General features: G+C 41.6%; 1 pseudogene; it reads left to right on the forward strand.

The window, feature by feature from the left end:
* Positions 1 to 136: 136 nt before the first annotated feature.
* On the forward strand, positions 137 to 27,701 carry LOC103304822 (ribose-phosphate pyrophosphokinase 1-like; annotated as a pseudogene).
* The last annotated feature ends 28 nt before the right edge of the window (positions 27,702 to 27,729 follow it).

Raw genomic sequence — 27,729 nt, forward strand, 5'->3', positions numbered from 1 at the left:
CGGACGGGGCGGGGCCTCCTCGGACGGGGCGGGGCCTCCTCGGACGGGGCGGGGCCTCCTCGGACGGGGCGGGGCCTCCTCGGGCGGGGCGGGGCCTCCTCGGGCGGGGCGGGGCCTCCTCGGACGGGCGGGGCCGGCCGCCGCACCCGGAGCTGCCACCGGGCTGAATGCCAGGGTCTCCCCAGAAACCCTCCCGGCAAATGGCTGGCCCTTCTCCAGTGTAACGGCGGCGCTCTAAGCGTAGAAAGTAGGGGGCGGGGCGCGCCCGGGGGACGTAAGATGGCGGGGTAGGCACGCGAAGCTTTAGTTCTGCGCTCGGGCTGCCTGTGGCGCGGGGCTCGCAGCCGCAGAGGCCGCGGAGCGGAGTGCCGGGGTCGCTGGCCTCGATGCCGGACGTCACAATCCTCAGCGGCAGCTCCACCGGGCCTTGTCCGCCGGGCCTGGAGCCAGGCGAGTGGGCGGAAGAGACTCAGCAGCCGGGAGACCTGGGTTGACATTGGCGTCCGCAGGGTCCAGAGCGGCTGCGGTGCCGCCAACCACCACCTGACGGAGCTGCGGTCCGGACGGACGCCTGTCAGACCGCTTCCGCCAGCGGTCCCTGCGGTCCCCCCGCTTCCCGCCCGCCCGGCGGGATGAGAGGCCCAGAGCCGGGCTCCAGCTCAGCCGGGCTGTGGCAAATACGCCCTCGGAGCGGGTGCAGAGATCTGATCACCGGGACCTTCCTGCTTCCACACCCGGGGCTGTTCGATGTCCCCGTGGACAACTGGAGCGCAGAACCCGCGGTCCTGACGTGGGTTCGGGAGACTGTCTGCGTGGAGGGACGGCACTGCCGTCTCACCCGATGCGGGGGGCCACGAGTTACCTCCCCCGCAGACCTCTGCCTGTTGACTTTGCCTTGGTTCACAGAGAACGGGAGAAGGCCCACGGAGTGACCGCCTGGTGCTGGTGGGAGACGGGAGGGCCGGTGGCCGTTCCAGTGGATGGCATGGCTGACACCTGTGGCCACGCAGCCGACAAGCTTCTTCCAGCCGGAGCCACGGAGTTGGTGCCCTCCGACTCACGGGGTCTTTCCTGGCCCCGCCATTTCTCGCATTAACTGCACGCTGCGAAGCAGTCGTGGTCACCCACACCCTCCCTCAGGAGGACAGGATGAAGCATTGCTCCAAAACACAGGTGATCCACATCGCCACGATTCTTGCAGAGGCCATCAGGGGAACTCACAACGGGGAATCTGCTTCCTACCTGTTCAGCCATGTCCCTTTATAACAGAATAACTTCTGAGGCTTTTAAAAAATAAAGTGAACCCCTTCCCTTGCTTTCCCTTGGCGTTTGATGGAAAATTCAGCAGAAGCCCCGGCTTGCTCCAGTAGCTTTCTACATCCCATCCCAGGTATGTTAACTTTTCTCCAAAATTAGGGGAAGACAGATTGAGACTACTCAGACTTCCTACCTGCATTGTCTCGGTCTGGCTTCTTTGATTTTGTGGGCCTTGCAGCTTTAACTATAACTCAGCTTCTGCAGGATTTCAGACTGAAGGGTGTTGTGTGGGGTGTTTGAGTGTGGTTGGGGGAGCTCAGACTGCTTTTCACGGGAACGCTTCTGGGGTTCCTAGGTTCAGAACTACTAGCAACAGAGCCATTCCCCCACCCCCCAAAAATAAACAAAATAAAAAGAACAAAGCCAAACGAACTCCCTACCCCCCTCAACATGTGCCAAGCTCCCCGCGGTCTACACTAAATTACAAGGACAGCCCTGGGCAGCCCAGAATCCCGCTGGGTGCTGACGGCCTGTGAGGCGGGCAGCTCCCCGGGAGGAGCCTGAGGGAAGGCGGCAGGCAGGGCAGCAGGTGCTTCTTGGGAGGAAAAAGCCTGACCCCTGAGCCTCTGCTAGGAAGCTGCCGCTCAGTCTCCTGTGTGCCTGTTCCTCTTCCATTGGGATGGACCTTCAGCCATCTCGACCTTTTCCTGGTTAAATAACTTCTCGGGCCCAAATGATCAGTGTGCCATAGTCTTCTGGAGAGCAAACCTCACTTTTTGCTGTGTATTTTTTAACGTTTACATGCGATCATTTTGCTGTAGCTTACTCTTAGCCCACTATCACTGTGGTAGACGGTTCTAGGTGGTTTTGTACTACCTTTTGATTAATTTAAGTATTTACTTTTCATCTTATTTCCTTGGATCTGTTTGGCCTCTCAAATGACCTGAGGTTTCTGTTAAAAAGATTGATGTTACTAGCTTTTGTAGAGGAAACTAATAAAGTATCTGTGTGCGGGGAAAAAAAAAAAAGAAATAAAGAAAATAGGGCCCTAACTGTTTTAGCTCAGTGGATAGAGTGTCGGCCTATGGACTGAAGGGTCCCAGGTTCGATTCCGGTCAAGGGGTCAAGGGCATGTACCTTGGTTGTGGGCACATTCCCAGTAGGGGGTGTGCAGGAGGCAGCTGATTGATGTTTCTCTCTCATCGATGTTTCTAACTCTCTATCCCTCTCTCTTCCTCTCTGTAAAACATCAATAAAATATATTAAAAGAAAAGAAAAGAAAATAGGGAGCGGAAGCCATTTAATTTGTTCGAGTTAAGGGATCAGGTGCCCGGGAGCCGGGTCTGGAAGGTAATGTAATTCCCTTAGGAGGGGCCTCAGGTCATTTCCATGATCTCCACGGGTAAGCACAGCTCTTACACAGTAACTGTGGGCTGTGGCGAAAGCCATATTTTAAAAACATTATTACAATATGATACACATACAGAAAATTGTACATAAATACAAAGCTTAATTGAATTTTCATAAACTGCACACCCCATGTCACTGACACCCATATAAGAAAACAACATTATCAGGACCCTGGGTATCTCCTTAAATGCCTGCGTATTTTCTTTCATTTTGATGAACGCCCTTAGTTGCCTAGGAAAGAGGGCGGTAACAAATAACAAGTTCAGTGTTAGGGTCGCCGAAAGAGGAATGCTCGAGGCCAAAAGGGATAAAGAATTATGAATTTATTAGGTCATCTGGAAACCCAGATGGGCTGAGCTCCAAAATGGCACCAGCCCCCAAAGATGGGGCGAAAGAGGTTTTTAAAGGACTGTAGGTGGGCTTTTTCCGGGCGGAGACTTCTTTATGCAGACCCGGAGGGGAGAGAATGGAATGTGGTCACCGCAAGTGAAATGTGGTCAAAGGGAATGTCCATCTGAAGTGACCCGAAAAGCCAGTTCCCGGGGGAAGGGTATGAACTCAATTGCTCCGTCAAACCGAACAAATAGATCAAAGACCAGTCAAGAAATTGAACAGTTTGAGATTTCTCTTCAATTCCATGCCCCACCCTTTCCCCCATACACCAAGCCCAGCTGGCTTTTCAACAATAAAGGACAAAGCCCATAATAATTAAATTGCTCCATAAAAAGAAAGAGGTGGAAATATTCCCAATTCATGCTAAATTTGATTTCATTTATAGAGTTTTTAAAAAATCTCATAAACACCAGCATGTTGAAGTCAACAGTGTTAAAATACTACACCACAAAAAAAGAAAAAAAATACTACACCATGTCCAAGAAAAAATATTTTTTATGTTTTATTTTAATTAAATCTTTATTGTTGAAAGTATTACATATGTACCCTCCCTCCCCCTGCATTGACCCCTTCTACCCAACCCCCGTCCCTCACCTCAGGCCTTCACCACCCTAATGTCTGTGTCCATGGGTTATGCATACCGTATTTTTCTATGTATAAGATGCCTCCCACTTTTCCAACCCAAAATTAAGAAATCAATATTTTAAACATTTTGCTGGTTTTCCTCTTAAGGCCTTCTTCTTTTTTGGCATCTTAAGGAGTTGTTCTTCCTGTTTTCTCCACTGTCTGATCATACACTCAGTGGGAGGAGGTCCAAATTGTCTCTCTGCAGCTCTATTTCCATGCTCTTTAACATAGCTAATTACATTCATTTTGAATTTTGCAGAGTAAGACAATCGCTTACAGGTATTTATCTTTTTATTTTTTGACATCTTTATGGGCTCAGAACGCTCCAGTCCCTGTTGTGTCTGCTCACGCTCCACCTCCACCTCCACCTCCGCCTCCACCTCCAATTACGGCATCAGCTGACATCAGTAACAATAAGGCTCCTGATTGGAGAAAGCCTGTTTGACAAGGTATGGGCAGCTAAGCACCCGAGGGCACCTATGTATAAGATGCCCCTCGATTTTCAGTCTAACAATTATAGAAAAAAATAGTGTCTTATACACAGAAAAATATGGTATATGCATACAAGTTCTTTGGTTGATTTCTTCCCACCCACTCACCCACCCTCGCCCGCCTTCCCTCGGAAATTCCAGAGTCAGTTCTATGTTTCTATGTCTCTGGGTCTATTTGGTTCATCAGTTTATTTTGTTCATTAGATTCCACATATGAATGAGATCATGTGATGCTTGTCTTTCTCTGACTGACTTATTTTGCTAAGCATAATACTCTCTAGGTCCCTCCATGCTGTCTAAAAGAGTAAGAGATCCTTCTTTTTTACTGCTGCGTAGTATTCCATGGTGTAAATGAACCACAGCTTTTTTATCCACTCATCTGCTGGTAGGCACTTGGGCTGTTTTGAAATTTTAGCTGTTGTTAATTGTGCTGCTATGAGCATAGGAATTCATACATTCTTTCTGATTGGTGTTTCTATTTCTTAGGATACATTCCTAGAACTGGGATCACTGGGTCAAATGGCAGTTCCATATTTAATTTTTTTGAGGAAACTCCATACTGTTTTCCATAACAGTTGCACCAGTCTGCATTCCCACCAGCAGTGCACTATGGTTCCCTTTTCTCCACATTCTCACCAACACTTGTCCTTTGTTGATTTGTTGATGGTAGCCATTCTGACAGGTGTGAGGTGATACCACATTGCCATTTTAATTTGCATCTCTGATGATCAGTGACTTTGAGGATTTTTTTCATGTCTCTTGGCCATCTGTATGTCCTCTTTGGAGAAGTGTCTGTTTAGGTCCTTTGCCCATTTTTTAATTGGATTGTCTTCTTTTTGTTAAATTGTATGAGTGCCTTATATATTTTGGATATTAACCCTTTACAGATGTATCATTGCCAAATATGTTCTCCCATACAGTGGGCTCCCTTTTCATTTTGTGGATGGTATCTTTTGCTGTGCAGAAGCTTTTTATTTTTATGTAATTCAATTTGTTTATTTTCTCCGTAGTTTCCTTTGCCCTAGGAGTTGTATTGGTAAACATATTGCTACCAGAGGTTTCTGAAATTTTGCTGCCTATGGTTTCTTCTAGGATTTTTGTGGTTTCATGACTTACATTTAAGTGTTTTATCCATTTTGAGTTTATTCTTGTGTATGGTATAAGTTGGTAGGTGGTCTAATTTCATTTTTTTGCATGTCTGTCCAATTTTCCCAATACCAGTTATTGAAGAGACTGTCTTTTAAAATATATATATATATTTTTTGGTTCCATATAAATTTTTGGAGCATTTGTTCTAGACCTGTGCAATATGCTGTTGGTATTTTAATCGGGATTACATTGAATCTATAGATTGCTTTGGGCAGTATGGACATTTTGATGATGTTGATTCTACCAATCCATGAACATGGTATGTTTTTCCACTTGTTTATATCTTACTCTGTCTCTTTTTTCAACGTCCTTTAGTTTTCTAAGTACAGGTTTTTTGCCTCCTTGGTTAAGTTTATTTCTAAGTATCTTTAATTTTTTTAGTTGCAATGGTAAATGGGATTGTTAGTTTAGTTTCTCTTCCTGAGAACTTATCATTGGTATATAAAAATGCCATCAATTTCTGGGTATTAATTTTGTATCCTGCTACATTGCCAAATTAATTTATTAATCTAGTAGTTTTATGATGGCGTTTTTAGGGTTTTCTGTGTACAATATCATGTCATCTGTGAATAATGAGAGTTTTACTTTTTCCTTTCCAATTTGGATGCCTGTTATTTCTTTTTCTTTTCTGATTGCTGTGGCTAGGACTTCCAGTACTATTTTGGCTTGTTTGGAGGTTCTAGCAGGGGAGCGCAGCTACTCGTATACCCTTGACCGAAGACCGGTCCTCTCCTCTGGGGGGAAGGTCGTCCTCTTCGACCGAGCGCGCAGCTTCGGGAGGGACGAACACGGATCGGTGAGGGAGGAGGGGGACACCCGCCTAGCCAGCCAGATCAGCCGAATCAACCCTGGCGATCAATGGGGTGACAGATGTCGCAGCCAGATCGCCCTCACATCCTCCAGTACTATTTTGAATAAGAGTGGTGAAAGCGGACATCTTTGTCTTGTTCCTGTTCTTGGGTGAAATGGTTTTAATTTTTGCCCATTGAGTATGATGTTCACTGTAGGTTTGTCATATATGGCCTTTATCATGTTGAGATATGATCCCTCTATTCCTCAATTTGCTAAGAGTTTTAATAAAAATATGGGTGTTGGATTTTGTTGAATGCTTTTTCTGGGTCTATTGATGTGATCATGTGATTTTTGTCTTTCAATTTGTTTATGTGATGCATCACATTTATTATTTTCAAATATTGTACCATCTTTGCATCCCTAGAATAAATTCCACTTGGTAATGGTGTATGATCTTTTTAATATATTGCTGGATCTGATTTGCTAATATTTTTAAATATATTTTATTGATTTTTTTTACAGAGAGGAAGTGAGAGGGATAGAGAGTTAGAAACATCGATGAGAGACATCGATCAGCTGCCTCCTGCACACCTCCCACTGGGGATGTGCCCGCAACCAAGGTACATGCCCTTGACTGGAATTGAACCTGGGACCTTTCAGTCCGCAGGCCGACGCTCTATCCACTGAGCCAAACCGGTTTCGGCAAAAGCCTAAAATCTTATCATCTGGTCCTTATGTTTAAAAGTTTGTGTGGTGGCGCTATTCAAAATATAGCAGCATCTGGGAATGACTTGACAATGCAAATTATTGACCCACCCCAAACCTATTGAATCAGAATTTCTGAGGGTGGGCCCAATAATTTTCACTCCAGTAAGTTCTCCAGGTGATTCTTGTGCAAGTCAAAGTTTGAAACCCACTGCTCTTATTTTTTTAAAAAAAATATATATATATTTATATTTTATTTCAGAGAGAAAGGGAGAGGGAGAGAGAGATAGAAACATCAATGATGAGAGAGAATCATTGATCCGCTACCTCCTGCAAGACCTCTACTGGGGATTGAGCCTGCAACCTGGGCATGTGCCCTGACCTGGAATCAAACTGTGACCTCCTGGTTCAGTGCTTAACTAGTGAGCCACACCGGCTGGAATACTGCTCTTAAACAGGCTTTTAGAGACTGTGTTTCATCCCCTTGGATAAATTATTTAATCCTCTGAGTCAATAAAGTGGGGATAATATCACCCATTTCATAGAATTGTTGACAAAATTAAAATTTAAAAATATGAAAAAGCTATAAAGCTAAATATAAGTGATATCAATAATTTTAAATAAATTACCATTATACCTGCCCATGAGATGTGATTAAATTTTTAAAAACGTTGTGAGCCAGTTATTAAAATAGCCATTATTGAAAACTTAATTATATAAACTTAATATTAAACATTATATTAAAACTTATAAGAGGTAATACTCAAAACGCATCACTAGTTACTTTGCATTTTACTATTATATGTACTCATATCTGTTTATATAATATTCTATATAGTGATATTGTATATAATGGCATGCTACATCTCATCTCTTCCCAACTATGTATTCACAGGAAATCAACAACCACCACAAATCTGAGCTTTCTGAAGAAGCACTTTCAGTTAAAAATTAACCAGCACACTTCTGATTATAATTATTAAAAATTACACAATTGCCAAAACCGGTTTGGCTCAGTGGATAGAGCATCAGCCTGTGGACTGAGGGATCCCGGGTTCGATTCTGGTCAAGGGCATGTGCCTTGGTTGCGGGCACATCCCCAGTGGGGGGTGTGCAGGAGGCAGCTGATCGATGTTTCTGGCTCTCTATCTCTCTCCCTTCCTCTCTGTAAAAAAATCAATAAAATATTTTTTAAAAAATTACACAATAAATTCAGCTGTGAGCTCAATGAGATTGAATTACTATGCATGTAGAGATGTCTAACAATCTACTAGATACAAAGATATAGCCCATACATATTTAGGCAACGATCTATATACATAAGAGGCTAATATACTGTGTCCTTCCAACTGGTTGCTATGATGCGCACTGACCATCAGGGGACAGATGCTCAATGCAGGAGCTGCTGTAACGCGCACTAGCCATTTACGGAGAAATGGCACCGTGGGCCTGGCACCCACAAGGTAACACTCGGCTTCCCCCAAGTGGGACACAGGCCCCACCACCACCTGGAGCAACAGCACACCAAATCGCAGCCGAGAACCCATGGTGCAAAGTGCAGCCCACAGCCCAGCCCAGCCCAGCCCTGAACCGGTCGCTGTGGGCGCTGGGTAATGATGTCACGTAGCAACGCCCAGCTTCCTCTCCCTAGCAACTAGCCTCCTTGCAGTTTCTTCAGTCCAGGAACATGACTTGCTTTATATTATAGCCAGGTGGAAACATTTTATACTTTGACCAAATGTCTGTGAAGCATTTTCCTGTGCCTCATCTCATTTGATCCTCACAGAAGTTCTGGAGTAGGTAGATAGGAGACTCAGTGGAATCCTATTTTCTTTTCATTAGCTTTAGAAAACGGAGATTTAGAAAGCTTAGAAATTGACCTGACTGAAAAGAAGTAAGAAATGGTGGACCTTGAAAATGGCTTCAGGTTTTCTCACTGCACAGAATATAATCAAACACTGCTGCAGTTAAATATTTTACCCTTTGTTCTCCCTGCATGATCTACAATAATAATCTGTTTCGTGTTGATATTTACTGCTGTGTTGCTGACAATGAACTGAAAGAGAAGTTGGGGTGCTTCACTGGGCTGGAAAAAGTTTAGCTACATCAGAAAGCAGGTCTAATTAAGCAAGTTTCATATATATATATATATATATATATATATATATATATATATATATATAAAAGGCTAAGTTGACTCGTGCATGCACGATACATATAAAGCTCTCACTGGTGCCAATCACATGCATGTGTTTCGATCTGTCATTGTCAATCGTGAATTTGGTTGACACTTCTATTATAGAGAAAGGGTGAATAGCAATATTAAAATATTTCTTCTAATTAATTTCCTTTCAATGTGCACAAATTCGTGCACCAGGCCACTAGTATTATATAAATAGTATATATGAATAGTTGAAATAAAAAACACAGACAAAATTGAGCAAAAGCAGTCTTTAGAGCAGAGACCAGAAACTGACCACATATGGAAAAAATTTATTTTGTGAACAAAATGTGAGAAGGACTTTGCAGTTTATAAGTACAGCCAACCATTGCTAGCAGCTCAGTTTAACTACTTCCACTTACCATTATCCTAATTCTCAGTTTTAACTCCTAGAATGCTTCTAGCAACAAAAGTTATATAGATAGATGCAGTGAGAGAATTACATTAGTCTGCAATTTGAATCCAGCACCGAATATTTATCAGCATGGGTAATGGTATTTCCGGCGATCTATTTAAACTGAGTTAACAAGTTGATTCAAACCCTGAACTTGCTACCTAAAGTACATATTACCCTTTGAATACTAAAGAAAAATGAGTTCTATAGGGATGATAATAACATATTTAAGACATCAATGACACTGAGTATATTTCAAACTTTAGTTTCAAAGACTCATAGGACCAAAGTAGAGTTTAAACGCTATTCTGATATCTTCATTTATTACTGATTTACTCTCCATAAGAAAGTTATTTGCTAAGTTAAATGTCTAGGAACATATTTTAAATTAATTTTTCCTTTTAGTTATCCAAACATTTGGTTATCTAAAATTAACATGGAGTTCCCAGAGGAGTGGACTTTCCTTTTCCCGTTCTCATGACGTTCATAAGTGGGTATTTAAAATTTAGGTAATTCTTGCTGGCTGGGTGGCTCAGTGGTTAAGCATCGACCCATGAATCAAGAGGTCACAGGTTCGATTCCCAGTCAGGGCACATGCCTGGGGTGTGGGCTCGATCCTCAATACGGGGTGTGCAGGAGGCAGCCAATCAAAGATTCTCTCTCATCATTGATGTTTCTATCTCTCTCTTCCTCTCCCTTCCTCTCTAAAATCAATAAAAATAGATATATTTTTAAAAAGAGCAAAATTAGAGGCATACATATAATTAGAGAAATTACAAATTCACAAAGACTAAAACTAGTAAATAAAAAGGCATAAAACCATTAATCAGTAAAGAATATCCTTTATGCCCTAGCCGGTTTGGCTCACTGGATAGAGCATCAGCCTGTGGACTGAAGGGTCCCGGGTTTGATTCCAGTCAAGGGTACATGCCCAGGTTGCAGGCTCAATCCCCAGTGCAGGGCATGCAGAAGGCACCTAATCCATGGTTTCTCTCATCATTGATGTTTCTTTCTCTTTCTCCCTCTCCCTTCCTCTCTGAAATCAATAAAATATTTTACCTAATAATGGACAAACATGTAAATTGACTGTACCTCCGTTATGCCACCAGCCAATCAGGAGTGACATGCAAATTAACCCAACAAAGATGGCAGTTAATTTGCATACACAGGCGCTGAGTGATGGGGACGGGTGGGACGCTTGCATCATCGCCATGACAATGATGCAGGCATTCTGCCCCACCCCCAGTCTCTCAGGGCCTCTGGGCAGCATGGGAAGGCGGGGCTGGAGCAAAAAGAGGCGGCTCTGGGGCCTGACAGGAAAGGGGCTGGGCCGGAGTGGAAAGGTGGTGCTGGCAGCCAGGGAAAGGAAAGCCCAATCTAGCACGAATCTTTGTGCATCGGGCTTCTAGTATATTTAAAAAAAAAAAAGAATATCCTTTATGCAAAATGCCATGTAAAATTATAAAACCACTAGATGCCCAGTGCACAAAATTCATGCATGGGTAGGGTCCCTAGGCCTTCCCTGGCCAGTGATCAGGGCTGATCTGCAGGGCAACCAGCAGGGCGATTGAGGGGCCCCTGTGGGCACCTGCCTTGGCTGGCCTGGGGCCTGCAGGCTGGGGGCAGCTCCTGCATTGAGCGTCAATTTTCATATTAGGCTTTTATTATATAGGATTCCTAAAATCACTGAATCACAGGTATTGCAAAAATAAGTTACTGTACTAAGTCACAAAGACATGTCAAAGAAATGTGAGGCATTATGGTAAGTTTACAAATTATTCTCAGGTAAGAAAACAGCATGTGCCATTCGATGTAAAGTGCAAGATTTAAAAAATCTTAAAGAAATCTATGCTAATTTATAGCTCCTTAAACAGGGCGAGGAATATAGCATGACTACATACAGTAAACTCTATTACCACTTACTCATTGTCACTTTGCCTTGACAACTAACCTCCGTATTTACCACACCCCTTAAAGCTGCTTTTAAAATACATCATCCCAGTCCTTTCCCCTAACAATGGGGTTTTCCTCAAGATTCTTATCTTAGGTAATTTTTTTCTTCCTTTTCTTTGTTGACTCTCATCCTCCCACCTAACTGCAAATATCATAGCAGGATATTTGTGGCGAACTTCCAGATCTCTAGTTGGAATCCTCTCTACTAGTAGTTGTCTGTTAAATAATTATACCTAGTTTCAGTCAGTAAACAATTTTACTGCATAGCTACTGTGTGCCAAGTGCAAGTGTTAGACATATATTCAGAATCTAATATGAAAGTCTCTGTTATCAAGGAGCAGATAATCTAAATGACAGACCAAAAAGTCCAACTCAAAAGATCCAAAATTGATTATTCATGTGTCCTTTTCCAATGGATTCAATATGTACTAATAGATTGCACATTCTCATTACTGCCAAGGTGATGTGTGACTCCTTTTCTCAATTCTACATTTAATTGGTTACCAAGTAAATCCTGTTCTTTATCTACAATATTCTATTCCTATTGCCTGAGCCTAGTTCAGGCCATTAAATATTTCCATCCAAACTGCAACAATAACTTTCTGAAGTATCCTCTAATTTCTCATCTAATTCATCCTTCACTCAATGGACAGATGAATTTTCCTAAGGTACAGGTGCGATCCATCACTTCACTACATAAAAATGTTTAATAGTCCCTCAAAAGACAAGTTAAATCCAAAATGTTCTTTAGCTTGGCATTTATGGTCCTCTGTTATCTGATCTCTGCCTATTAATACTTCTTCATCTCTGCCACCCACTATTTCCTTACCTTTTGCTCCAGCCAAAAATGGCTATTGAATCATATCTGGAAACTCCTTGATATTCCCTATCTCTCTATTTTCATTTATGTTATTTCTATCCTCCCACCCCCACCCTGATTAACAATATCCATTCATTTGCACCTTTCATAAGCTTACCCAACCTTTGGTTCAAATAACATCATTTTTCTAAAATCTTCCCTCCATCCTAACTCTATAATATATGGAAAGGCTATTTTTATATCACTTATACTTTATTTCTACTATTGTTACCTGTAAATGTCATATCCTTCTTGTTAAGATTATAAACAAGTTGAAATATGACTGTCTTATTCATCTTTGTCTTGCCACAGTGCATTGCACATGGCTGACATTCAGTAAGTATTTTCTTCCCCTACTGGTTGTCAAATGATCTTTATTTATTTTTAAATATATTTTATTGATTTTAGAGAGGAAGGGAGAGGGAGAGAGAGAGAAACATCAATGATGAGAGGGAATCATTGATCGGCTGCCTCCTGCACGCCCCCTACTGGGGATTGAACCCACAACCCAGGCATGTGCCCTTGGCTGGAATTGAACCTGGGACCCTTCAGTCCCCAGGCCAACGCTCTATCTATTGAGCCAAACCAGCTAGGGCTCAAATGATCTTTAACTGAAACATTTTCCTTTGTAGTTCTTGCTGGGCATTCCACTGCACCACTGTTAATGTCATCTATGATGTCGTGAGGGTGGTGGTCATCAACATTGAAGCCCACAGACTGGGCAGTCCCCAGGATCTCTTTAATGGTTCCAGAGAGTTCTCTAGCTAAAGATCAGTGCTGCATCTGTTGGGCAATGTTGATTGCCCAAAAGTGATATTTCCACTGTGCCTAATGTGTTTTTGCTTCTTTCTAACTCTTGATAGTTCTTTGAGAGCTTTGATGAGCAGGGCAGAGGCAGAAGGCACTAACTCAATCTGGATCTGTCTGTTCTGATGTCAGTTTCACTGTAATCCTCAGACCCTTCCAATCACTGGTTGCTTTGGCAATGCCATCACCAGCCCTTTCTGGAGACAGGCCCCGGGGGCCGATCTTGGGGGCCAGGGCAAACGTGGCACTCACTTCCCCATGAGTGCACCTGGTGTCAAACCCAAATTCGGGAGGACTGAAGAAAGTTGCACCTGAGACTCCTCCAAGCTGAAAGTCAAAATCTCAATAGGTATTAAATACACGTTGAATTTATAATAGAATATATGCATAAAATAAAAGCGTGGTCCATAAAATCATACAGGAAGTTTCCTTCACTTCCTATGGAGAAAAGTTACTGCAATGAGAATATCTTTTTTTAAAGTCACCTTCATGCCCTAGCTGGTTTTGCTTAGTGGATAGAGCATTGGCCCATGGACTGAAGGGTCCTGAGTTCAATTCCGGTCAAGGGCATGTACCTCAGTTGCAGACTCCATCCTCAGTCTAGGCGTGTGTGGGAGGCAACCAATTAAATGTTTTTCTGTCTCTTCCCTTCCCTTCTACTCTCTCTAAAAAAAAATCAATGGAAAATTTTCCTCGGGTGAGGATTAACAACAAAGAGTCACCTTCATTATTTTTCATAAAGATAGATTAAAAAGTGATTTTCATCCTAATATTAATCAATATGCCTTCCACCTCTTAAGTGTACATGAATAGTTATAAAACTTCCTTGGCTCAGAATATAAAATTGCTTTCCACGGTTTCACATTATTATAGGTACCTACTGATCATACACTCAATCACCTTACCATTGAAAACAGTCGTGTAGAAAGAAACCCACACTGCTGAGACAATACAACTATTTTTAGAGAGGAGCAGTCATAGTATAATTATACTTCCTGTTCCACTTCCTCCATTCCTCCACAACATCTATCAACCAAAATGTTTGTTTAGAGCCCATACTTCCTGGTTCACAAGTTAAAAATAATAGATAGGTTTTAAGTTAAATAATTCACCAAAGATATACAGAATACCTACTATGTAGAAAGCACTGTTGGGGACACAAAAATTAAGACACAATTTTCATCTTCTGGAACTCATGATTAAATGCACAACACATACCTAAACAGCTCCATTACAAAGCTGATTGTGTGAGTGCTAAAAAATTTCCAACAAGATTTAAGCAGAGCTCTATAGAGAGAGAGAGATGAATTTAATTGAAGAGTTAGCTAAGAAGCTTCAAACGAGAGATGGGTTTCTTTTTAAAATCAAGCAATAACATTCAAGATTTTCAATATTAATTATTTTTGAGTAAATAATTTAATTTGTCTTAAATATTTTATTCAGTAGTATTGCAACAGAATTAGATTTTTTGCATTGAAAAGTACTGGTTCAACATGGGAGGATGGGAAGAGATCAACCAAAGAATATATATGCATATATGCATAGCCAATGGACATAGACAATAATGTCTAGGAGGACCCTAGCCGGTTTGGCTCAGTGGATAGAGCGTCGGCCTGCCGGCTGAAGGATCGCAGGTTTGATTCTGGTCAAGGGCACATGCCCGGGTTGTGAGCTCAATCCCTGGTGTGGGGCTTGCAGGAGGCAGCTGATCAATGATTCTCTCTTATCATTGATATTTCTCTCTCTCCCTCTTCCTTCCTCTCTGAAATCACTAAAAATATATTTTAAAAATGTCCAGGAGGGCTGTGGGCTGGGTGAAGGAGGGCAAAGGGGGGGAGAGGGGGAATGAGGGACATCTGTAATAGAGTCAACAATAAAAAAAGTGGGGGATCCAAGATGGCGGCTGATGGGACAGCAGGCTGCAAGATAGTGTGTGAATGAGAGAATGAAAGGAGAGTGTGTGGACGTGGGGGGAGTGTCTATTTGTGGGTGAGGGACAGCTATACTCCAAGGAATTGCTGGGGACTGGTGGACCAGGCAGCTTCCACTGCTGCTGAAATCTCTCCCGGAGCGGCCGGCTCTGCCGCAGAGACCGCGCCATCTTGAAGGGGAGAGAGGCTGTGACTGGAAGCCCAGCCTTACCTTCACCCGGGGAGACCTCGGATGCCTCCTGGGACCCTATAGCCACAACCTCCAGGGACCAGCTGCCTCAGCTGTGAACCCAGGAATACCAAGACCCCAGCCTCTCTGACCACGGGCGCCTAGAAAGTCTGTCCAGGAGGAGACGAAGCAGCACGAATACCCGGACAAGCCCTGCGCCTTCTCACAGAGCAGATAGTACTGATTACATCGATTACATCCACCCGGAATTGGCGAATTAAACACAGCTGGTGAGGAAATCCATGGATGGAAAGGTCAGATATCGCCTAGGGCAGTGGTCGGCAAACTCATTAGTCAACAGAGCCAAATACCAACAGTACAACGATTGAAATTTCTTTTGAGAGCCAAATTTTCTAACTTAAACTTCTTCTATCGCCACTTCTTCAAAATAGACTCGCCCAGGTCGTGGTATTTTGTGGAAGAGCCACACTCAAGGGGCCAAAGAGCCACATGTGGCTCGCGAGCCGCAGTTTGCCGACCATGGGCCTAGGGAAAGGTGAGATCTGGGATCCAGGCTGGAGGGAGAAACACACTCGAAATGTGCATGGCAGGAAATAGAGTTTCAGAGGAAGACTGCGCCCCACGAAACCCATGGCTGTTGGGGTCAGTGTAGCCCTCAAATGTGGAAGGGAGTCCACAGGGCTGCTGGCAGAGGGGACTATAAAAATTAACCCACAGCAGGGCTGGGCCCAGAAAGGCAGCCTGAAGTTCTACCAGTACACCAGCTTCAGAGAAGACGCGAGTCTGCTCACATCCTGGTGGCTTTTTCTTCTTCTTTTTCTTTTTAAATCCTTGCTTTTTATTGCTAAGTCCAGTACATAGGATCTTCCAATTAAAAAACACTCACCGAGACTGCAGGGGAAAGCTGTTTTTGTGGAACCTGGGGATCAGAGTGGGGAGAGACCAACAGAAAACCAGCTCTGGGGCAGTCTATCCCGCCAACCCAGTATTGAGTGCTACAGGGAAAGCAATCTAAACACTGGGTAGGTGAGGAGCCTTTTAGCACCAGATATCAATATGGAAACACTGCCACCCAGGGGCTGTATCAGAAATTGACTCTTGTGTAAATACAACTAAAGGCAGGCTGAGAAACAAAGAGACCGGGTTGTGGCTTATGACACAGAGGGGCAGTGGAGCACAGGGAACTTCAATACTGTGCTGACTGCCTGACAGGAAACAGATGTGCCAAGCAGAACAGTAGAGGAAGTGAACAACCTTCACTACTTCACATTTTTATTTTTTATCTTTTACTTGAGAAACTAAATTTTTTTATCTCACTTGATTTTACCTTTTTATTATATTTTTAATTATTATTATTACTACTACTATTATTTTACCTTTTTAAAGTTTTATTTTATTTTTTCTTTATTTTATTTTGGGATTAGTGTTCTACATTCTATTTTTATTTTTCCTTTAGAATTATTTTACTCTATCTCAATTTTTCCTTTATGCTAACACTCTCTGCCCACTTTCCCCTTTTGTCCTGTTTCTCTTATCCTGTTTCTGCTTTAGTTTTTCTCTATCCTTTCTCTTTACTCCCTGTTAAAAATTGACCTTACTCATATATCTAATTTCTGCTCCCTGCTCCAAGTCCATAAACACTTCTCTCTTCATTATCTAAATTTTCTTTTTATTCCCTTTTTTTTTTCTTTTGCCTTTTTCTTTCTATCTGTCTTGGTGTTCTTGGTTTGATTGTTGATTAGTTTGGTTTTTATTGCTTGTTTGTTTTTGTTGTTTTTTTTCTTTTCTTTCTTCTTCTTTTTTTTTACTTCTGTTTTTCCTCTCCTCACTGGTTCTCTTCTTCTACTAATAGCTTAACTAATTCCAATCACAAACTCAGGCCTATCTACTCTCTATTCTCCTTTTCCAATAGTAAATGAATACATAGATAGATTAAAGAAGGGGAAATTTATATATATATATATATGTATATATGTATATTAAAGTATACATACACAAGAAAATTTATATATATATGTGTATGTATATGTATGTGTATGTATATGTATATATATACACACACACATATATATATGTATATATATATATATATATATATTTTCTTGTGTATGTATACTTTAATATACATATTTTTTCTTTTTTGTATTTAGCTTTTTAATTTTTTTCTTGTATACTCATTGTCTTTCTACCTCCTCTATACTGAATTGTGGCTATTTCCCCATTCATTCAATTCCTTGACCTTACCTTCTGGAAATAAGCTTTGCTTCCTCAGATTCATCTGGGTGTTGGTTGCTTGGAGGTTTGTAGTTTACATATTTTGGATTAGTTGTTGTTTGTAGTTTGCATTCATCTCTGGGTGTTAGTTGTTTGCATTTTTTTGGATTAGTTGTTTTATTGGTGTTTTCTCCCCATATACATATGTTTCCCGCCTTCTTTTTTGTTCTCTTTCTTTTCTCTCTTGCATTCTTTCCTTTTCTCAATATCATTTTTGCACTCTTTTCTATCCCCTAACTCTCTTATCTCTGGTGGTCACCTTTACTTGAGGTTATTAGTATTGTGAATACATTTGTGTTTGGTGCCCTGTGCATTGTGTCTTGTGTTGTATTTTGTGCCTTTAAGTCAACGCAGGACAAAGAGAGCTACATAACCAGACATCCAGAAAGGAGCAATCATGGGGAGACAAAGAAACAGCCTGCATATGAAAGAAAAGGAGGAATCACCAGAAAAGGAAATAACCGAAATGGAGGCAAGCAATATGTCAGAGAAAGAATTCAGAGCAATGGTCATAAGGATGGAAGACAAATTCAACAACCTGTGTAAGAACCAAGAGGAAATGAAGAAGAACCAAGAAGAAATGAAAAAAAAATGACATCACTGCAATAAAGAACTCAATAGAAAGGATCAACAGTAGAGTAGAAGACGCAGAAGACCGCATCAGTGAGCTAGAAGACAAGGTAGGAAAAAATACCCAACCAGAGCAGCATCTAGAAAAAAACTTAAAAAACAGGAGGAGAGCCTAAGAGAACTTTGGGACAACATGAAATGAAACAATATCCGCATAATAGAGGTGACAGAAGGAGAGGAAACTGAACAAGGAATAGAAAACCTGTTTGAAGAAATAATGACAGAAAACTTCCCTGATATAGGGAAGAAAAAAATCACACAAGTCCAAGAAGCTCACAGAGTCCCAAACAAGATGAACCCCAAAAGAACAATACCAAGACACATTATAATTAAATTGGCAAACACCAATGACAAAGTAAGTATATTTTTATTGATTTCAGAGAGGAAGAGAGAGGGAGCGAGAGATAGAAACATCAATGCTGAGAGAGAATCATTGATTGGCTGCCTCCTGCATGCCCCACACTGGGGATCGAGCCCACAACCCAGGCATGTGCCCTTGACCAGAATCGAATCCAGGACCCTTCAGTCCGCAGGCCAACACTCTATCCACTGAGCCAAACCAACTAGGGCCAAAGTAACAATCTTAAAGGCTGCCAGAGAGAGACAGAAAGTTACCTACAAAGGATCCCCCATCTGACTAGTGACTGATTTTGCAACAGAAACACATCAGGCCAGAAGGGAATGGAATGAAATATACAAAGTCATGCAAAGGAAGGGTCTGAATCCAAGAATACTGTACACAGCAAGGCTATCAATCAAAATTGAGGGTGAAATCATGAGTTCACAGACAAAAAAGGACTAAGGGAGTTTATTACCACCAAACCAGAAATGCCAGAAATGTTAAAGGGTCTGCTGTAAAAAGAAGAAATAGGAAGGGAAGAAGGAACACAGGCATAAAGAATAAAAAAATGGCGACAAACAAGTACCTATCAAAAATAACTTTAAATGTAAATGGATTAAATGCCCCAAACAAAAGACAGGGTAGCTGAGTGGATAAGAAAAAATAACCCATATATCTGCTGTCTACAGGAAACCCACTTCAGAACAAAGGACTCACACAGACTGATAGTGAAGGGATGGAAAAAGGTTTTTCAGGTGAATGGAAATGAAAAAAAAAAAAAAAGCTGAGGTAGCAATACTTATATCTGACAAATTAGACCTCAAAGTGAAGGCCATAACAAGAGATAAGGAAGGCCACTTCATAATACTAAAGGGAGCAATTAAAAAAGAAGATATAACTCTGGTAAACATATATGCACCCAATACAGGAGCACCCAAATACATAAAAAAAAACTTCTGGAGGATATCAAGGGAGAGAGTGACAGCAATACAGTCATAGTAGGGGACTTTAATACCCCACTAACACCACTGGACAAATCCTTTAAACAAAAAATCAGCAAAGAAACATCAATCCTAAACGACTCACTAAATTAGATAGAATTAATTGACATCTTCAGAACATTTCACCCCAAAGCCATAGAATATACATTCTTCTCAAGTGCACATGGGTCATTTTCAAAGATAGAAATCATATCAAGCATCTTCTCAGATCACAATGGCATAAAACTAGAAATCAATTACAATAAAAACAATTAAAAATTAAACACCCGGAGGCTAAATAGCATGCTATTAAACGATGATTGGGTTACCAAAGAGATCAAAGAAGAAATAAAAAGCATCATGGCAACAAATGACAATGAAAACACAACAATCCAAAATCTATGGTTCACAGTGAAATCAGTCTTGAGAGGGAAGTTCATAGCTCTACAGGCCTACCTCAAAAAACAAGAAACAATAGTAATAAATTATCTAACCATACAACTCAAAGAGTTAGAAAGAGAGCAACAAGAAAATCCCAGCTTAAGAAGAAGGAAGGAAATAATAAAGACCAGAACGGAGATAAACGACATAGAGACCAAAAAAAAACAAAAACAAAACAAAACAAAACAAAAACAATACAAAAGATGAACAAAACCAAGAGCTGGTTCTTTGAAAGGATAAACAAGATTGATGGACCTCTAGCCAGGCTCACCAAGAAGCAAAGAGAAGGGACCCAAATAAACAAAATCAGAAATGAAAGAGGTGAAATAACAACAGACCCCGCCGAAATACAAAGGATTGTTTTAAAATACTACAAACAACTCTATTCCAACAAACTGGACAACCTAGACAAAATGGGCATATTCTTAGAAATCAAGCTCCCAAAACTCAATCAGGAAGAATAAAAACACCTGAATAGGCCAATAACCACTGAAGAAATTGAAGCAAAGATCAAAAAATCTTCCAACAAACAAAAGCTCTGGTCCGGACAGCTTTACAGGGGAGTTCTACCAAGCATTCAAAGAAGAACCAAAATCTATCCTCCACAGACTACTCCAAAAAAATTCAAGAGGAAGGCACACTTCCAAGCTCTTTCTTTTTCTTTGCAAATGTAATTACCTTTTATTTATTTTTTATTTATTTATTTATTTATTTATTTATTTATTTTTAATTACTTTATTAAGGTATCACATATTTGTCCTCAACCCCCCCATTCCCATCCCAACCCCCTCCACACGCATACCCCCACCCCCCCAAGCTCTTTCTATGAAGCCAGCATTACCCTAACACCACAAAAAAAGAGAACTACAGGCCAATATCCTTGATGAACATGGATGCTAAAATCCTCGACAAAATTCTAGCAAATCAGATTCAGCATTACATTAGAAAGATCATACACCATGACCAAGTGGGATTTATTCCGGGGATGCAAGGATGGTACAATATTTGCAAATAAATAAATGTGATACATCACATAACAAATTGAGAGACAAAAATCACGTAATCATATTAATAGATGCAGAAAAAGCATTTGACAAAATCCAACATCCTTTCTTGATAAAAACTCTCAGCAAAGTGGAAATAGAGGGATCATACCTCAACATAATAAAAGCGATATATGACAAACCTACAGCCAACATCATACTCAATGGGCAAAAACTAAATTCATTTCCCTAAGAACAGGAACAAGACAGGGGTGCCCACTTTCACCACTCCTGTTCGACATAGTACTGGAAGTGCTAGCCATAGCGATCAGACAAAAAGAAGAAATAAAAGGCATCCAAACTGGAAAAGAAGAAGTAAAACTGTCCTTATTCACAGATGACATGATACTATACATAGAAAACTCCAAAGACTCCATCAAAAAACTGCTAGACCTAATAAATGAATTTGGCAATGTAGCAGGATACAAAATTAACACTCAGAAGTCTATGGCCTTTTAAAATATATATATTTTATTGATTTTTTTTTTTTTTTTTACAGAGAGGAAGGGAGCGGGATAGAGAGTTAGAAACATCGAAGAGAGAGAAACATCAACCAGCTGCCTCCTGCACACCTCCTACTGGGGATGTGCCCGCAACCAAGGTACATGCCCTTGACTGGAATCAAACCTGGGACCCTTGAGTCCGCAGGCTGATGCTCTATCCACTGAGCCAAACCAGTTAGGGCTCTATGGCCTTTTTATATATACCAATAATGAAATCACAGAAAGAGAAACAAACAAACAAACAAAAACAATCCCATTTACCATTGCACCAAAAAGATTAAGATACCTAGGAATAAACTTAACTAAGTACGTAAAAGACCTGTATTCAGAAAACTTCAGGATATTGAAAAAAGAGATAGAGGAAGACATAAACAAATGGAAAAACATACCATGTTCATGGATTGGTAGAATCAACATCATTAAAATGTCCACACTACCCAAAGCAATCTACAGATTCAATGCAATCCCCATTAAAATACCAACGGCATATTTCAAAAGTCTAGAACAGTGGTCGGCAAACTCATTAGTCAACAGAGCCAAATATCAACAGTACAACGATTGAAATTTCTTTGAGAGCCAAATTTTTTAAACTTAAACTTCTTGTAACACCACTTCTTCAAAATAGACTTGCCCAGGCCGTGGTATTTTGTGGAAGAGCCACACTCAAGGGGCCAAAGAGCCTCATGTGGCTCGTGAGCCGCAGTTTGCCGACCCCGGGTCTAGAACAAACTCTCCAAAAATTCATCTGGAATAAAAAAAGACCCCAAATAGCCACTGCAATCCTGAGAAAGAAGAACAAAGTTGGAGGGATCACATTACAAGATATCAAGCTATATTACCAAGCCACAGTTCTCAAAACTGCCTGGTACTGGCACAAGAACAGACATATAGACCAATGGAACAGAACAGAGAACCCAGAAATTGACCCAAGCCATTATGTTCAATTAATATTTGACAAAGGAGGCAAGAGCACACAATGGAGTCAAAACAGTCTCTTTAGCCGAAACCGGTTTGGCTCAGTGGATAGAGTGTCGGCCTGAGGACTGAAAGGTCCCAGGTTCGATTCCGGTCAAGGGCATGTACCTTGGTTGTGGGCACATCCCCAGTGGGGGTTGTGCAGGAGGCAGCTGATCGATGTCTCTCTCTCATCGATGTTTCTAACTCTCTATTCTTCTCTCTTCCTCTCTGTAAAAAATCAATAAAATATATTTTTAAAAAAAGTCTCTTTAATAAATGGTGCTGGAAAATTGGACAGATACATGCAAAATAATGAAACTAGATCACCAACTTACACCATATAGAAAAACAAGCTCAAAATGGCTAAAGGACTTGAATATAAGACAGGAAACCATAAGAATCCTACAAGACTCCATAGGCAGCAAAATAGCAGACATATGTCATAGCAATATCTTTATAGACACAGCTCTTAGGGCAATGGAGACTAAGGAGAAAATAAACAAATGGGACTACATCAAAATAAAAAACTTCTGCACAGCAAAAGAAACCATCAACAAAAGAACAAGAAAGCCCACTGCATGGGAGAACATATTTGCCAATGATATTTTAGATAAGGTTTTAATCTCCAAAATTTACAGAGAACTCATACAACTTAACAAAAGGATGATAAATGATCCAATAAAAAAATGGTCAAAGAATCTAAATACCGGTAGACACTTTTCAAAAGAGGACATACAGAAGGCCCAGAGACACATGAAAACCTGCTCAAAGTCACTAATCATCAGAGAGATATAAATCAAAACAACAATGCGGTACCATCTCACACCTGTCAGAATGGCCATCATCAACAAATCAACAAACGACAAGTGCTGGCGAGGATGTGGAGAAAAAGGAACCCTCGTGCACTGCTGGTGGGAATGCAGACTGATGCAGCCACTGTGGAAGACAGTATGGAGTTTCCTCAAAAAATTAAAAATGGAACTCCCATTTGACCCAGTAATCCCACTTATAGAACTATATCCTAAGAAACCAGAGCCCTAGCTGGTTTGGCTCGGTGGATAGAGTGTCGGCCTGCAGACTGAAGGGTCCCAGGTTTGATTCCAGTCAAGGGCACATGCCCTGGTTGCGGGCTCGATCCTAAGTGGGGGGCGTGCAGGAGGCAGCCAATCAGTGATTCTCTCTCATCGTTGATATTTCTATCTCTCTCTCCCTCTTCCTTCCTCTCTGAGATCAATAAAAATATATTTTAAAAAAACCCACATCCACCATCCAGAACTGAAATGTCATGGCTGACATGTACACATAAGGAACTGTTGGACATTGAAATTGGGTCTCAAAAGAACTGTTGGCCCAGAAAGAAACTCACTACACACTGATTCATTTGCCTGTCAGCATAACCATTATTGCTTGTCTCATTTTCGGTTCTTATAAGTGTATTTCTAATAGCACATGATCTCACTCATCTAGGGGAAATGATGAACAACATAGACTGATGAACAAGAACAGACCCAGAAACAAGGAGGCATGGATCAGACTGTCGGGCCTTGGGGGGAGGGTAGGGAAGGGTGGGGGTAAAGGGGGAGATCAACCAAAGGACTTGTGTGCAGGCATATGAGCCTAACCAGCGGTTAAGGACAACAGGGGGGTGGGGGCATGTGTGGGGAGGGGTGTGGGATGGGAATGGGGGGACAGGACAAATATGTGATACCTTAATCAATAAAGAAATTTAAAAAACCCCACAGAAACACCAATCAGAAAGGATATATGCACCCTTATGTTCATAGCAGCACAATTCACCATAGCTAAGATTTAGAAAGCCTAAGTGCCCATCAGTAGATGAGTGGATTAGAAAATTGTGGTACATCTACACAATGGAATACTATGCTGCCATAAAAAAGAAGGAACTTTTACCATTTGTAACAGCATGGATGGAACTGGAGAGCATTATGCTAAGTGAAATAAGCCAGCTGGAGAAAGATAAATATCACATGATCTCACTCATATGTGGGATATAATGATCAACATAATTTGATGAACAAGAATAGATCAATCTAGAGACAAATGGTAGGGGCGGGGGGGGTTAGAGAGCAACCAAAGGACTTGTATGCATGCATATTAGCATAACCAATGGACACAGACACTGGGGCGGTGGGGGCTTGCCTGGGGTGGGAATGGTTGGTGGGGGGTCAATTGGGGATAAAGGAGATATATGTAAAACTTTAGACAATAGAAAAATAAAATAAAGAAAGTATAACAGCCCTAGCTGGTTTGGCTCAGTGGATAGAGCGTCGGCCTGCAGACTGAAGGGTCCCAGGTTCGATTCCGGTCAAGGGCACATGCCCAGGTTATGGGCTCGATCCCCAGTAGGGGGCATGCAGGAGGCAGCCGATCAATGATTCTCATCATTTCTATCTCTCTCTCCCTCTCCCTTCCTCTCTGAAATCAATAAAACATATTTTTAAAAAAGTATAACAGTTACAAAGAAAGTGAAGGCTTTATATGAAGAAAAGCATAAAATTTTATCAAGAGACATAAATGACCTAAAAAGATGTAGAAAAACACCATGCTCCTGAATGAAACACCTCAACACTGTAAAAATGTTACTGCTTTACAAAATCATTTATAGATTTAACAAGTTCCAATAAAAATCTCAATGTTATTTTCTTTAATATGTTTTTATTGATTTCAGAAAGGAAGGGAGAGGGAGAGATAGAAACTGTAGAGGCCGCCTGGGAGGCACCTGGGCATTTCCTTTAATTATCGTCAGCTGAACTCAGGGTGTAGGCAGAGCCACGCCCTGGGAACATGCTTCCCCAATGAGGCTGGACATGTTAATCAGTTCTGACTTCATAGCAGCCCAGGTGTTGGCAGGGGCGGGGCTAGATATGTAAATCTAGGCCTATAAAATAAACGCGCTGCGTGGCTCGGGCCCTCGTCATGCAGCCTCTCCATCAGAGAGAATGGCGGTGTCCCACCCAGCTCCCAGCCTTTAAATCTATTTCTGTGTCTTCTTTCTTTATTTCTATTATTTCTCAATCCCTGGCCGCCTCCATTTAGAACCGGTTCGTTCATCTCTCTTTCCGCGAGATGCGGAAAAGGGAGATCCCCGCCATGTTTGGCCCCCACCGCATCAGGCCCCCGCAAGAAACATCAATAATGAGAGAGCATCATTGATTGGCTGCCTCCTGCATGCTCTAGCCCTCAACCATGGCCTGTGCCCTGACCGGGAATTGAACCATGACCTCCTGGTTTATGCATCGATGCTCAACCACTGAGCCATGCCAGTCGGACATCAATAAGTTATATTGGAACTTGGAAAACAATTCTAAAGTGCATCTGAAAAAAATCTAATGGGAATAGTCAAGATATTTGTTTGCAATAATTTCTCTCTCATAAGTATGAAAATATTTTTAAAAACAAAAAAATCTTTTAAGTTAAATGGATTTAAAAAAATATATTTTATTGATTTTTACAGAGAGGGAGAGAGATAGTTAGAAACATCGATGAGAGAGAAACATCGATCAGCTGCTTCCTGCACACCCCCTACTAGGGATGTGCCCGCAGCCAAGGTACATGCCCTTGACTGGAATCGAACCTGGGACCCTTCAGTCCTCAGGCCGATGCTCTATCCACTGAGACAAACCAGTTAGAGCTTAAATGGATTTTTTAGCTCACTTTGAAACACAGGGAAATGTGTTTTCCAGACAAAACTTGTGGCGAATAATTGAGAAGAAAAATTTTTTACGTTCAAGGGAAATACAAAATATGTCCAATAATCTATATTTACTTACAATTATACTCCCAGAGAAAGGCTAGGTACATATAAATGGGTTACCCATTTTACAGAAATTTGTTTAGCATACCTATAGTACATTAAAAAGGGAAAATACTGAACCAAAAATAAAATTCAGGGCCCTGGATGAATTTTTCTCCCATACCACCTCCTCCTGCAATACTGGCTTCTTCCAGGTATATGGTTAAAGGTCTGAATCAGATCCTGAAACATTTGCTTTTCAAGTAAACTCTATCAACACCATTTCTAGATTTAGATTCTTCTGTTACTATCTTCACTAGTTATTAATATTAAAATAGGGAAAAAGCAAAGGGAAGGCCAGGCATTATAAGCATGGTCATCTGGGCAGCTTCACCAGGAAGCTGCAGTTTCACACTCCCCACAGGTCCATTCCCTGCAAATCACTGGGGAAGGGGTCCAACAAAGGGGAAATGGACGCATGTGCAGTGAAGTTGAAATGATCTAGGGAAGGTGCTTGCCTGCCAATCTAACCTGGAAACAAAGATCACTGGCTAGGAAGATGGTCCCCATTGCAACCCCATGAAAATGTGGGAATACATAATCTCCAGTCAAAGGATCCTCTCTCCTGTTCCTCTTGCTTTGCTTCTGCTTCCTTGCATTTGTTTGTGCTCTCTCCATAGCTGTGTGATCTAGAAGTCACATGCCACACGCAATGGACTGCAACTGGGAACACAAGGTAAGCTAGCTGGACTGGACTGTTGCTGGAAGCTAATTCCAGCATCTATATATATAAAAGCCTAATTTGCAAATTGTCCCCTTGGGAGTTTGACCAGGAGACCGGAGTTTGATCCCTTATTATGACGTGCACTGACCACCAGAGGGTGGCACAGAATGAAGGAAGGCCCTGGCCAGCAGCCGGCAGTCAGGGGAAGGAAGGCTCCAGTGGGCAGCCAGAAGGAAGGCCCTGATCGGCCCTGATCACCGGCCAGGCCTAGGGACCCTACCCGTGCACGAATTCTGTGCACTGGGCTTCTAGTGTCATAATAAATGCAAGAAATCCTCAAAAGGTTGATGGGCTTTTATATTCAGCAGGGCTGAATCATATTGCCTGCTGGAATAGCCAAATGCATTTCCCCAAACCTGAAAAAGATGCATATATTATTGCCTGCTACTGGAACAGCCGAAGGCAGTTCCTCCAACCTGACAATGCCTACTGTATACCAAACCTTGCCTTTGATATGTATATCTGCTTTGCCTTAAGGCAATCTGTGTGAATGAAAAGCGAGGGGGTCCAGAGATTCAGAGAACTTGGTTACTGAAGCTAGGTCTCCTCTGGCTCCCCAAAATGCCTTCCAAATTTATATGTCTAGTCTCTTTATTAATTTACATGCATCCCCTTCTCCAGATTCCTGAACCTTTCTAGATGCTGAAAAACACCACGGCAGACTGTGCTTTCATATGGAATGGAGGCTCTGGACAGTGGCTTTAATCCTAGATCTACTGAAGAAGAAATGGGACTTTTTCCTTGGTGGGATGGAAATGGGACCTTGGAAACTCAGGGGTTTAATTCAATAGAAATAAAACGTTCCACAATACCTTATCCTCTTGTGGGGGCATCCGGAAATTCT

This window comes from Eptesicus fuscus, chromosome 5 (genome assembly GCF_027574615.1).
Source record: "Eptesicus fuscus isolate TK198812 chromosome 5, DD_ASM_mEF_20220401, whole genome shotgun sequence".
Classification (NCBI taxonomy): Eukaryota; Metazoa; Chordata; class Mammalia; order Chiroptera; family Vespertilionidae; genus Eptesicus; species Eptesicus fuscus.